At 37.1% G+C, this 12,003-nt stretch overlaps 1 long non-coding RNA gene across 1 annotated transcript; it reads left to right on the forward strand.

Annotated features, from left to right (window-relative positions):
• Window positions 1–5,224: 5,224 nt before the first annotated feature.
• On the forward strand, window positions 5,225–6,444 carry LOC115227058. Its single transcript, XR_003883067.2, has 2 exons — window positions 5,225–5,513; window positions 6,374–6,444. It is a non-coding gene; the product is annotated as an uncharacterized LOC115227058 (long non-coding RNA).
• Window positions 6,445–12,003: the final 5,559 nt, after the last annotated feature.

Below are 12,003 nucleotides of genomic sequence, written 5' to 3' on the forward strand. Positions count from 1 at the left end.
GATTCAGTATACTTGTTCTTGGGTTGTGAGCTTAATATGTCATTCGGTTAGTCTCTCTACCAGATTGTACTTTGGAAGGCGGCGAGCTGGCAGAAACGTTAGCACGCCGGGCGAAATGTGTAGCCGTATTTCTGTCTTTGTTGCAGCGTCTGAAATACTTCGTTGTAACCCAGGAATGCAAAACCTACGCCATGTGTTAATCCGTGTCGTAGAACTCCCGACATTCATTTGCTATTATTGTCATTGTTATTATTGCTGTTGTTGTTGTTAAGTGTTGAGCTGGCAGAATCCTTAGCACGCCGGGCGAAATTCTTAGCAGTACTTCGTCTGCCGCTACGTTCTGAATTCAAATTCCGCCGAGGTCGACTTTGCCTTTCATCCTTTCGGGGTCGATAAGTTAAGTACCAGTTACGCACTGGGGTCGATATAATCGACTTAATCCGTTTGTCTGTCCTTGTTTGTTCTCTCTGTGTTTAGCCCCTTGTGGGTAGTAAAAAGAAATAGATAGTACTTGGGATACTACACTGGAGTTCATTCTGTTACTCACTTTCCGACTAGGCTTTTGGTCTGAACAGAACTCATTTGTCACTCATTTGTTCCTTCCTGTGTTTTCCCTATCAATTTATGAGACACTAATCCCATAAACTGAAAAATACCAAAATTAATTAAACGAAAAAATATGAATACTATTTCTTTTATCTTTTACTTGTTTCATTCATTAAACTGTAGCCATGCTGGGACGCCACGTTAAAAAAGTTTTAGATGAATGAATCGCACACGTGCATGCATACACACACACACACACGCACGCACACACACATACACTCACACACACACATGCACACACACATACAAACCGGAACCATGTGGTTTGAAGTCTATCCTTCGCGGGTTGGATACTGAACAGCTGGTTTAGGTATTATATCGATGTAGATGTATTTCCTCAGGTGATTACAAGATGTATCTCAGTAACATAACGCCTGTTCTGCGAGACTTCTTCTCGGTAGGTGTGTACAAAAGCAGTAAATTAATGGATATCTTACGGTTTATTAGCTAAGATATATACGTATATATATATATATATATATATCATAAACCTTTACATAAATAAATAACGTGAAATATACGAAGGGACGAACATAAAAGACAAACGGGTCATTCAAAGCCTTCGTTCTTCAGTCAGAAACCGATTCCTCATCGCAGATTTCAGCTGTTTAATTCTGAGATCCGCTCTGAATCGGCCAGCCACAGAAGGAAAGAATGCAACGCAACAGAGACGAACATGAAACGAAAAAAACTTTTTGGGAGACAGTAACGGTTAAAAACATGGATGACACAGGCGCCCTACGGCTTTGAGACAAAAGGAGACACAAAAACAATATCAGCAAGCGTGGAAAAATAATTACCTTTTCGGTGATGAGACACATGTTGAACAAGCGGTGATGGCAACAGAATGGCTGAGGCAGCAAGTCGCAAGAGGGTAAGAGAGAGAAGGGGTAAGAGAGAGGAAAAGAGGGACAGAGAGAGAGGGGACCAAGGAGGGTGGAAGGCGAGGACAGAAGCAACGGGAAGGTTTACGAAAATAAACAAAAGACGAAAATAAACAAAAGGTGGAGTACAAACAAACAAATGTATTAGTATGGCGCTCAGGAATAGAAATAGAACAAGTCTTTTACGTTTCGAGCCTACGCTCTTCGACAGAAAGATACACAGAAAAAAACAAGAAGAGAAAAAAAGGAGAGAAAAAAATGCGTGTAGGAGCTAACGATCTATCATGGCGTCCTAACGATCTATCATGGTGACAATCACGTCATTTTTCAATCGATTGCATTGCGGTTTTCCTTCGTTTTGGTTTATAGAAAATAAAAATATAGAAGATACCTGGGTGTTATTAACCTTCATAAAATCATTAGTACTTTAACTTAAGTCAAATATTAGCAACTCGAACCAAACTCTTAATTAGAGTCAAAGAAAAATAACTCTTATTCTACAGTTCTTAAACACATAATGAAAAATCAATAATAATGAAAATGCTTATATTTTATCGATCTTTACTCTACGAATACGAAAAACATCCCATCATAATTTAAGATTATATTTAATTAATTTATGATTAAAATATCCGTTACCATTTATTTATAATTATTGGTTTACTTAAGAAAGTTTGAACAGAACTATGTAGACCTTTTGTGATAGATACATGAGTTTTACTTCATAACCACGTGTTTCTCAGCTCCATCTTCCTTCGTATCACATTGGACATATATCATCTATATAGGTATCTATTTGAAATTTCGACTTTAGTTTCATTTCACATGGACATGTATAGCAATAAAGATATAACTGCTATGTTCCAAGTCTAAATAAACCAATGTATTAAATCTCATTATATAATGTATTTACTTCGCTTAGTTAACGACTGATTTTGTTTAATGTGTACTTGATTGATTACATATTGTATAATACAGTACCATTAAATTGTCTTGTACATTGTAATATTCACCATTGATGTTCTTGAAATTCGCAAAAAAAAAAGAAGAAAATGAAATTAAAATCAAGGTCCGTAAGATTGTGATCTTATGCTTTATGCCTGATAGATAATTACTTGACATATCTTCAAATATTCTCCATATTTCATGTAGTTTTAAGCATGTGCCGCACGCATATGGCTCCCAGTTAGGAATCGTTGGTCTGTCTAAGAACCACTCTCAACATAAAGTTACTCAAAATATTTGGATTTTATAAAACTAATTGAAAGTCGGAAATTAAAATTGCAAAACAACATTCTGGAGCACCGCCATTGGTCGAAGAAATCGACTACAGGATTTATTCTTTGTAAGCCTAGAACTCATTCTGTCAGTGCCTTTTACCAACCGCTAAGTTACAGGAATGTTAACACAGCAACATCAGTTGTCAAGCAATGGTGGGGGGTACAAACACTGACTCTCACGCCTACATCTATTTTGTCTTGTTCTGCCCTACTCACATCAAATCAATTACCACATTTCTTTAATCTCCTCCACACCTATGCTTAGGTCAATAACTTCAAGGTTAAGTATCACAAAGTGGAAAACGTTTTAGCTTCAACATAGTTATATTCAACACTAGCACTGTTATCCCGTGCCTGTACCATCACCGATCATATTTCATTCCTTCAACTTCTATCTCACACAGAACCTACAATCACGAATTCCATCTTCCTCAATCTAACTCTGCTACTTTTAATATCTCTCTTGAACCCTCCCCTCACTTCCTTCAGTTCCGGTCACAATATCAGTGACCTCTGGTCCACTATTGTTTCAATCTTTCTTATATCCAGTCTAGATTTTTTGCTTGCTGCTGCTAACTTTGCAATTCGTCAACCCTCGTACATTGAATTACTACCCTACACGGCCCCATTCGATTTTGTATGCCACACACTGTTTTGCTTGTACTCTCCAAAACGTCATATACTACATAAAGTTCAAATTTTTCACCGTATGTCTATGAGAAAACGGTGGGTGTTTTGTTGTTTGTTTAAGAATGATTGAAAGTCCAATGAAATAAGAACGGATAAATAAAACTTGTTGCCAGCGACTTTAGTTCTTCAGGCCATGTGTCATGATGTTTATAGTCCTTTACAAAAATATGGTATTCCTGATTACTAATTCCTACATGAACAACTATTAATTTCCCGCTATAGTCAGTAATTGACTAGCCAACTTCTATCTTTTCTACCTGCACATTGGTCAGCATCACACTTCCCATTCCATCCATTTACCCATACCCTTCTTCTTCAGACCCTCGAAATACTTTTCTTCCAGCTACTATGGTTTATAGAAAAAATTGTAATGGACTATTGCTACTACATCTAGGACAGTGGTCCCGTTAGACACACAGGTGACCTTGTTCTCTAGCGTTATTAATCTAGAAGTCGTGCCTGTGTTCCATTAAGTAAGGCTGAATAATATTATATTACAATAACACACAGGATTGAACTTTTGTTGGTAAATTGCATCAAGAATATATAATGAATAATCCAACCTAATACCTTGTACAAACTCTCTCAGATTCTTTCCTTCTCCTTAGTAAATAAAGTAAAATGATTTCAACTAAGAATCAACATCAAGCCACGTACTCGGAAGTTTACTTGTTTATTTTATATTTATTACCTTGTATTGAAGATGTATTAACGTGTATAAACTTTTCATATCCAAAGCCCTGCATTTCACTCAAATTAGACCAAGGGTAATAGGAATTTAAATGAATTTAAATAGAAGAAAATAAATGTAACATAGATATAAAATACTATATATAGTTTGTCGTACCATTTTATTAAATAGGGATTTGGGTTGTGATGACATCGCTGCAATTGAAATGGTCGTATTTTTAATAGTATCTATTGGCTATATGATAGGTAAAGTTTTCCCCCTATCAAAATATTTAGCTACCGTTGCCATTTCTAGCATAGCTAGTCGTCATTCACAAATGGAAATGGGATTGATAACATATACTCTGGTTTTGAGAAATATTACAGGTATTATATAGTTGAAAACAGGCATAGATAAGCCTTTGGCCGTGCATTAGTTGTGTGACAGATGGAAGAGGAGACGGCTGCACCAGCACCTAAATGATAGTCAGTACAGCAAACTAGAACAATGGGAAATGAAGTATTTTCCTTCAGGACACACTTGTCTGTCCTATCAAGAAATCGAGCTCGCCACATTGTGATCATGAGCCAAAGAGCACAACCATCAGAACACGCGCCAATGATTTGGGGTGGTGTAATATGTTTCTAAATATCTTTTAAGAATGAGAAAATATTGATCATAAACTTCTTTGACTGGCCTTCTCCTAATATAGACAGATACATCGAAGGATAGCAATATAATCCAACACACACTTATGATCTAAATAACATATCCTATGATCGAAATAATATATTAAATTAGATTTGGTTGTAATACACTTAATCTGGGATCAGCAGATGTATCAACAATATATGCAATATAAGCTGGTTTGACATTGCTTACTGATGCACGATGGTGTAGCAAAGGATTACTAAAACTGCAGTCAAACACACGTTCGACTTGGGAATATTGCAGACGAATGACAGAATCAATGATATAAAATGATATAAAAGTGAGATGAAACAGACAACAAGTCATTTCTCCATCGAAATGTTTAACATGAGCAGAATTGTTTGTTTGATTTATGCAGTCCTCCTGGTCGGACTACTGCAGAGTCGTTTTGCAAGAAGTGAATTTTGAATAGAGATGCTGAAGGTGCTGATGATGCTTCCTCTCTAGAAAAACGAAGCGACATTATGTCTGGTGGTGTATCTGGAGTTGCAGGTGATGGAGACCCTGGATATGTTCTATCTTCAAGAAGATATGCTATACACATAGCAAGACATCACTCTCATGATCATTCCGGCGGACACCACGGAAAGTAACATGGAACATGATGCTTCAGGTAAAGCGAAGTCCCCAGCTTTTTGAAATATAATTGAGTCATTTGAAAATCTTTACCAGGTAACGTATCCAATGAAACTTATTGTGGATTTATGTTTTAATTTAATGTTTAGATTCAAAGCTGATATAAATAAGTGCACAGAGATTCTTGAATTCTCTTTCTAATAATTTGGTATTTGTATTTTACATCATGGCAGACCACTGTGGAATGTTTCTATTACTTAGGTTTGTTACATGAAGAGTTTCGCTCCGCGCTGTGCTGTACATGACTATTTTGAATAACCCAGACCGATATACACTGCACACAACACACACAAACACACACACACACATAAACACACACACACACAAACATACACACACACATACACTCACACATACACACACATACACACACACATACACTCACACACACACACACACACATACACACACACATACACTCACACACACACATGCACACATACATTCACACACACTCACACAAGTACACAAATATGCTCTCTGTCTTACACAAACACAAATACACGCAAATACACATACAAAAACAGACACAAATACGCGCACACACAAACACACACACACACAAACATACACACACACATACACTCACACACACACATGCACACATACATTCACACACACTCACACATACACACACACACATACACACACACATACACTCACACACACACATGCACACATACATTCACACACACTCACACAAGTACACAAATATGCTCTCTGTCTTACACAAACACAAATACACGCAAATACACATACAAAAACAGACACAAATACGCGCACACACAAACACACACACACACAGACACAAATACAGAGTCTAAAGAAAGTTGAGGCAGTTATGAGGGGAGAGAGACAGTAAAAATCTCATTGCTTTTGTTTTCCTTCTTTTTCAGGATATTTTAACATCAACGGACTGAAACCTGTAGCCAATATATGTTGAAATAAAATATGAAAGCACATCAAATTTGATTTATATTTATTTAAAAGATCAGTATTGTTTTCTGCCAACATTTTATTTTCATAGAGCAGAGAAGTGTAAATAATTGTAGGAATTTATTATATCTACAATATATTTTCAACATTGATGAGTCAAATGCCAAACTCCTGTTCAGGTTATTATTTTAACTTTTTTCTTTAATGCTGTTTATGTTTAGGAGATAAATATAAACGTCATAGAATCTTGTTTTATATCTATATCTGTGAGCACAAAACAATATTTAAGTTTAATAATTTCTCAGAGAATATGGTAATCATAGTTTATACTGGGTTTTAAAAAAATATTAGAACCAAGAAGCCTATTTAGAAGTTTTAGAACGTGAGAACCACATAGAAAGTGAGATATATTGAACTGCATGTGTGTTGTACGGATCAAGTACATTTAAATGATTGGGGACAGGTAGATTGTTCTAAGTGTAAATTAGGACATTTTATATATTGTAAAAATGTAAAATTATTAAAAGTATTTATAAAGACAATAAGCTAACTCATGTAATTCAATTTAACATTGCTTTTCATTGTGCAAGAGTATATTCTGAAGATAAAACTGTTAAAATGTAATATATTTATTTTGCCACGAGGAAAAAGAGATGTGTAACTTTTGGGGACAGTACCTTTCATCGGAAAGGGGGTTTTTTGTAATAGTACCGAATGAATAGATCGGGCATATTCTCTATACATTCATCCAGGAACATCAAGAAAAGATCACTCTTCGGCAATGAGTGCTGTCTTAATATTCTGTGTCTGTTTTTCCTCACCTCTGGCGTAATCGAGCACTCGCAAACACTAGTCCATCTGTCTGATCGAAAATAAAGCATTCAGTTTAGTACAAAGAATATAAATTTCTAGTTAGATGAACAGATCTTAAAATAGGAATATAATTGCTCATCATGAAGAATAAGGACAACCATTAATAGATCGATATCATCTTTTAGTCGGTGTGATTTTTTATTGAAACAATATAATTAAAAGAGATGAAAACCAGAGATTGAAAATCTTTATGTATTTCCAAACGACCTTGAATATTCCTGAACAGTGAAGTTCATTTCCGAAAATTATAATCATCCTTGTAATAAAAATTATTCAAATATAAACAAAAGTAATTCTAAAACCATAGAATATTACAGGAATCTTTTTTCATCTTCACAACTCAAATCCTAACATTTATATTATAGCATGGCTACATCTCCATCTTCTACATTGCTCCAGATCTATGAATGCCTTTTACATTTGGTCCTACTATATTCTATGAAGCAACAACTACACTCGTATAACAGTACTTTGACGTTGAAGTTGCTGGTTATACACACATTCTAGATAAATGTTTCACAACCATTTGCAGCTCAGCGACTCCTTTCGCTGGGTGATTTCTACAAGAGTCCCTCTCTTCATTATTTGCCAAGAATATTAACATTAAAAGAAACTTACTTTAATCGATCAGAAGTTTTGCTTATACTATACCATTTAGAATGTCTTCCCAAACAGATATATTTTTGTAAGGCAAAAACTTATATTGCTCCTTAATGTATCTGATAACACAATGTTTCCACTATTCCTATTCTACTCCTGGCAAAGGTTTATTAATATGCTTAAAAGATATGTATTGAACTTCGTTAAAATATTAGGTTGTCAAGAAAGTTCTTGCGGAATTTTTAATTTTCGTTTTAAATTATGTATTTTCAAGTTAATTTTCGTTAAATTACTTTGACTTTATGTATCATTTTAAAGCCGGTTTTTCGCTCTCTCTGAATAATTAGGCAATTTTTCCGGTACGTTGAATACAACATGGACAAAATGCAAATTCACACAATTTTCTTATTCCAGCTCAACAAGGCCGAAAAGCTGCTGAAACAGCTAGCGATATCAACGATGCGTTTGGCCCAGAAACCACTAATGAATGTACAGCACAATGGTGGTTCAAGAAATTTCGAACCGGTCACGAGTCTTGAAGATGATAAGTGCAGTGGTCGGCCATCAGATGTTGACAACGATCAACTAAGATCCTTAGTCGAAGCCAATCCACGCACAACTGTTCGAGAGCTTGCTTCTGAATTAGACGTAACGTACATAACAGTTTGCAACCGCTTGAAAGAGATTAGAAAAACAAAAATACTTGAGAAATGGCTGCCGCACGAATTGAACGACAACCAAAAAAAAAAAAAATGCCGTTTTGAAGTGTCGTCTTTCCTCCTTTTATGCAACAAGAACGACCAGTTTCTCGACCGGATTGTGACTTGCGATGAAAATAGATTCTTTACGACAATGAGCGACGCTCAGCTCAGTGGTTGGACGTCGACGAACTTCCACGGCGCTTCCCGAAGCCAAAGTTGCACCAAAAGAAGGCATGTTGACTGTTTGGTGGTAGTATACGTCTGGTCTCATCAATCACAGCTTTTTGGATCCAGGCGAAACCATTACGGCGGAGAAGTACTGTCAGCAAATGGATGAAATGCATAAGAAACTCCGACAACAACAGCCAGCATTAGTCACTAGAAAAGGACCAATTCTTCTCCACGACAACACTCAGCGCATATCTCACAACTGACCCCGCAGGAGTTGAAAGAATTGGGCTACGAAACTCTGCCTCATCCACCATACTCACCAGACCTCTCTCCTACCGATTACCACTTTTTCAAGCTTCTCGACAACTTCCTGCGTTGTAAAAAATGGTTTGTTCCATGCTTGTTTTTCCGTTTTCGTTTCTCGTTGAGTTCTACGTCTAGTTGTGGTGTCCTGTACTCACGTATATATTTATATGCATGTATATGTACATGTAGATGTAGGTACGTACATATATGTTTGTATGTATGCATATATTTTATTTATTACACTATTGTTTGACAGCGCCCTCGCGTCGATTAGATTCGATTCGTTCGTTTCGTTCCGTCCTTCTTCTTCTCCAAGTACTGTTTTATATATTAATTATGACGCGAAATTCTTTATCTCTTTGTTTTACCTTCCCTTCTCTCTCTCTCTCACTCTTCCTCATCTCTCTCTCAGCCGCTTGTCTTCCTCTATCTCTCTCTCTCTCTCTCACTCCTCCTCATCTTTGTCACTGCTAGCCAAAACTACTTCCTTTTTACATGCGGCCTTCAAACTGTGAACACACATTTGCTTTCCCTTGCGCTGCCAGAATCTCCTCCGTCTAAGCCAGAAAAAGGCCTTTTCGTTTGTTTTCTTGTTTATTTTTATTTCTCGTTTTGTATTTTCTTGTACATGTATTTCCATCTTGTATTTTATTTGAATTTTTATTTGTATCGTTTTTACGTCTTGTTTGTGTTACATTTTATTTATTTATTTATTTATTTTCTTTCTTGTTTTTACCCCTCTGCGAAGTAATTTTATTTTAATTCTCTCGCAGGAAGGGCTAGTTTCGGGGAGTCGTGTTCTGTCTTACCTTCGAAACACGCTAGAGTCGAACTAGAGACAGCTGATGAAGGGGATTTTTCCTTGTGTAGTTTGTCTTGTACTCTGTTTTTCTGTTGTAAAAAATGGTTTGTTCCATGCTTGTTTTTCCGTTTTCGTTTCTCGTTGAGTTCTACGTCTAGTTGTGGTGTCCTGTACTCACGTATATATTTATATATGCATGTATATGTACATGTAGATGTAGGTACGTACATATATGTTTGTATGTATGCATATATTTTATTTATTACACTACATATATATATATATATGTGTGTGTGTGTGTGTGTGTAGCCTGGCTCGGTGATAGCCTCACTGTTTGAGAGGGCCTTCGGATAAGGTCCTATGACACAGTCTTTTTGGGTTTTCACCGGAGCCTTTAGCAGGTTATAAAAGGCGCTAGCAAATCACGATTTCTTGTCTTTGGTTCTAGTCCTTCTCAGGACTAACATCTGACCACAGAGCGACTCAACCATGTTCCAGCGACTCAGCCAGTTCCAGTTCTAGCGACGACCAGACCAGCCAGTTCCAGTGACCCAGCTGTGTTCCTGCTCCAGCAACGCCGACGCCACACTCTCAACCGTCACCGTTCTCCATCTCCGTCGCCTTCATCTCCAGCAACACCAATACGTACACATCCGCTCGCTCAGGTTTAAACGTTACGCTGTAGTGATATTCACCGAAGAGAACAGCCCAGTCAGCCTGCGAGATTCCTGTATCAAGCAACCCGGCACGGCATAATAACCAAAACTTCTGACGTGTAGTAACTGGTACTGCCTCGTGACCTCAATTTCTTTTACAGAACTACAACTACTGTGTAGTTTACTACGAACTGGTAAACTAACTCCATTTTGTCATAAATACTCTGAGAGACTCATTCTATGCTCTGCACTGAATTCTGTTTCACATGCTTACACCTTGTTTGTACTTCTGTCACACACACGAACACACAGACATAAACACTTGTTGCACGCACCGTTGTCATACTTACAACGGACACATGTCACACGCACACAGACACTCCACTCTGCTAGCACTCACACACACTCTTATTGTACACTTCTGTAAATAAAGTCTTTCTTCTCCCAAACAATATAACGGTTGTGTCGTCTTTCTTATTCATTTTTGGCGCTTATTCTTTTATACCATGTATCTGGCTATTTTCTTTTGTTGGACGACCGTGCGGCGTTTAAAAGGAGACATTTCTGTCACCACCCTTTACGCACGGTCGTATTACTACACACACACATACATACACACACACACACACACCACACACACACACACACACACACACACAACACACACACACACACACACACACAACACACACACACACACACACACACACACATATACATATATATATATATATATATATATATATATATATATGCGAGTGTGTATGCAGATCTTTAACCTGCTCAGTTGTCTTGTATAGGATGAAAGTGCAGCTGACATATGAAGACTGCTCAGACGTCTTTAACAGTTTTACACAAACATCTAAATCTCTCAGATGAATAAAAGGCCACATGGCTAACTAACAATAACTCACTCGCCATTTACACTACAACCACAACCTGATAGATTAGCTATTTCTTCTCTTTACCTCTCCGGTCATTTTTCTGATTACATCTACCTCTCTGGATAATCCCTTGAACCTATCTCACTTCTCCCTTCTCCAACGTTTCTCATTCTTCCAACCTACACTAAATACTTTACTCTTTCTGAGAGTTTAAAATTCCTGGCAGTTCCTTCTACTCCCACAGTTCACACAATTGTCAACCTACTGAACTGAACATAAACAGAACCGATTTCGTTAAACTAGGAAATTATACAAATCTCATGGACACTCTCCTTCTCAGTTTAAAGAATCCGTGAAGCAAAGCATGCAATACTATCATCTGTGAAGCAAAAGAATCTAACGTGTATTGTTTTACGGATTGTAGACAGGGTCCCTCCCTAGTTTTTACTGGCTGGTGATGTCCTCAAATTACAGCTAATTTTTCTGTTCCCTTACCAGAATGATAGCTACCAATATACTCAGCATTTCTCAACTAAGTCAGCTGTCTAAGCAGAACTGCAGATATGAAATTCTCTATGTTTACTGTTGGGTACTTCA

The sequence above is a fragment of the Octopus sinensis genome, unplaced genomic scaffold, assembly GCF_006345805.1.
Source record: "Octopus sinensis unplaced genomic scaffold, ASM634580v1 Contig01435, whole genome shotgun sequence".
Classification (NCBI taxonomy): Eukaryota; Metazoa; Mollusca; class Cephalopoda; order Octopoda; family Octopodidae; genus Octopus; species Octopus sinensis.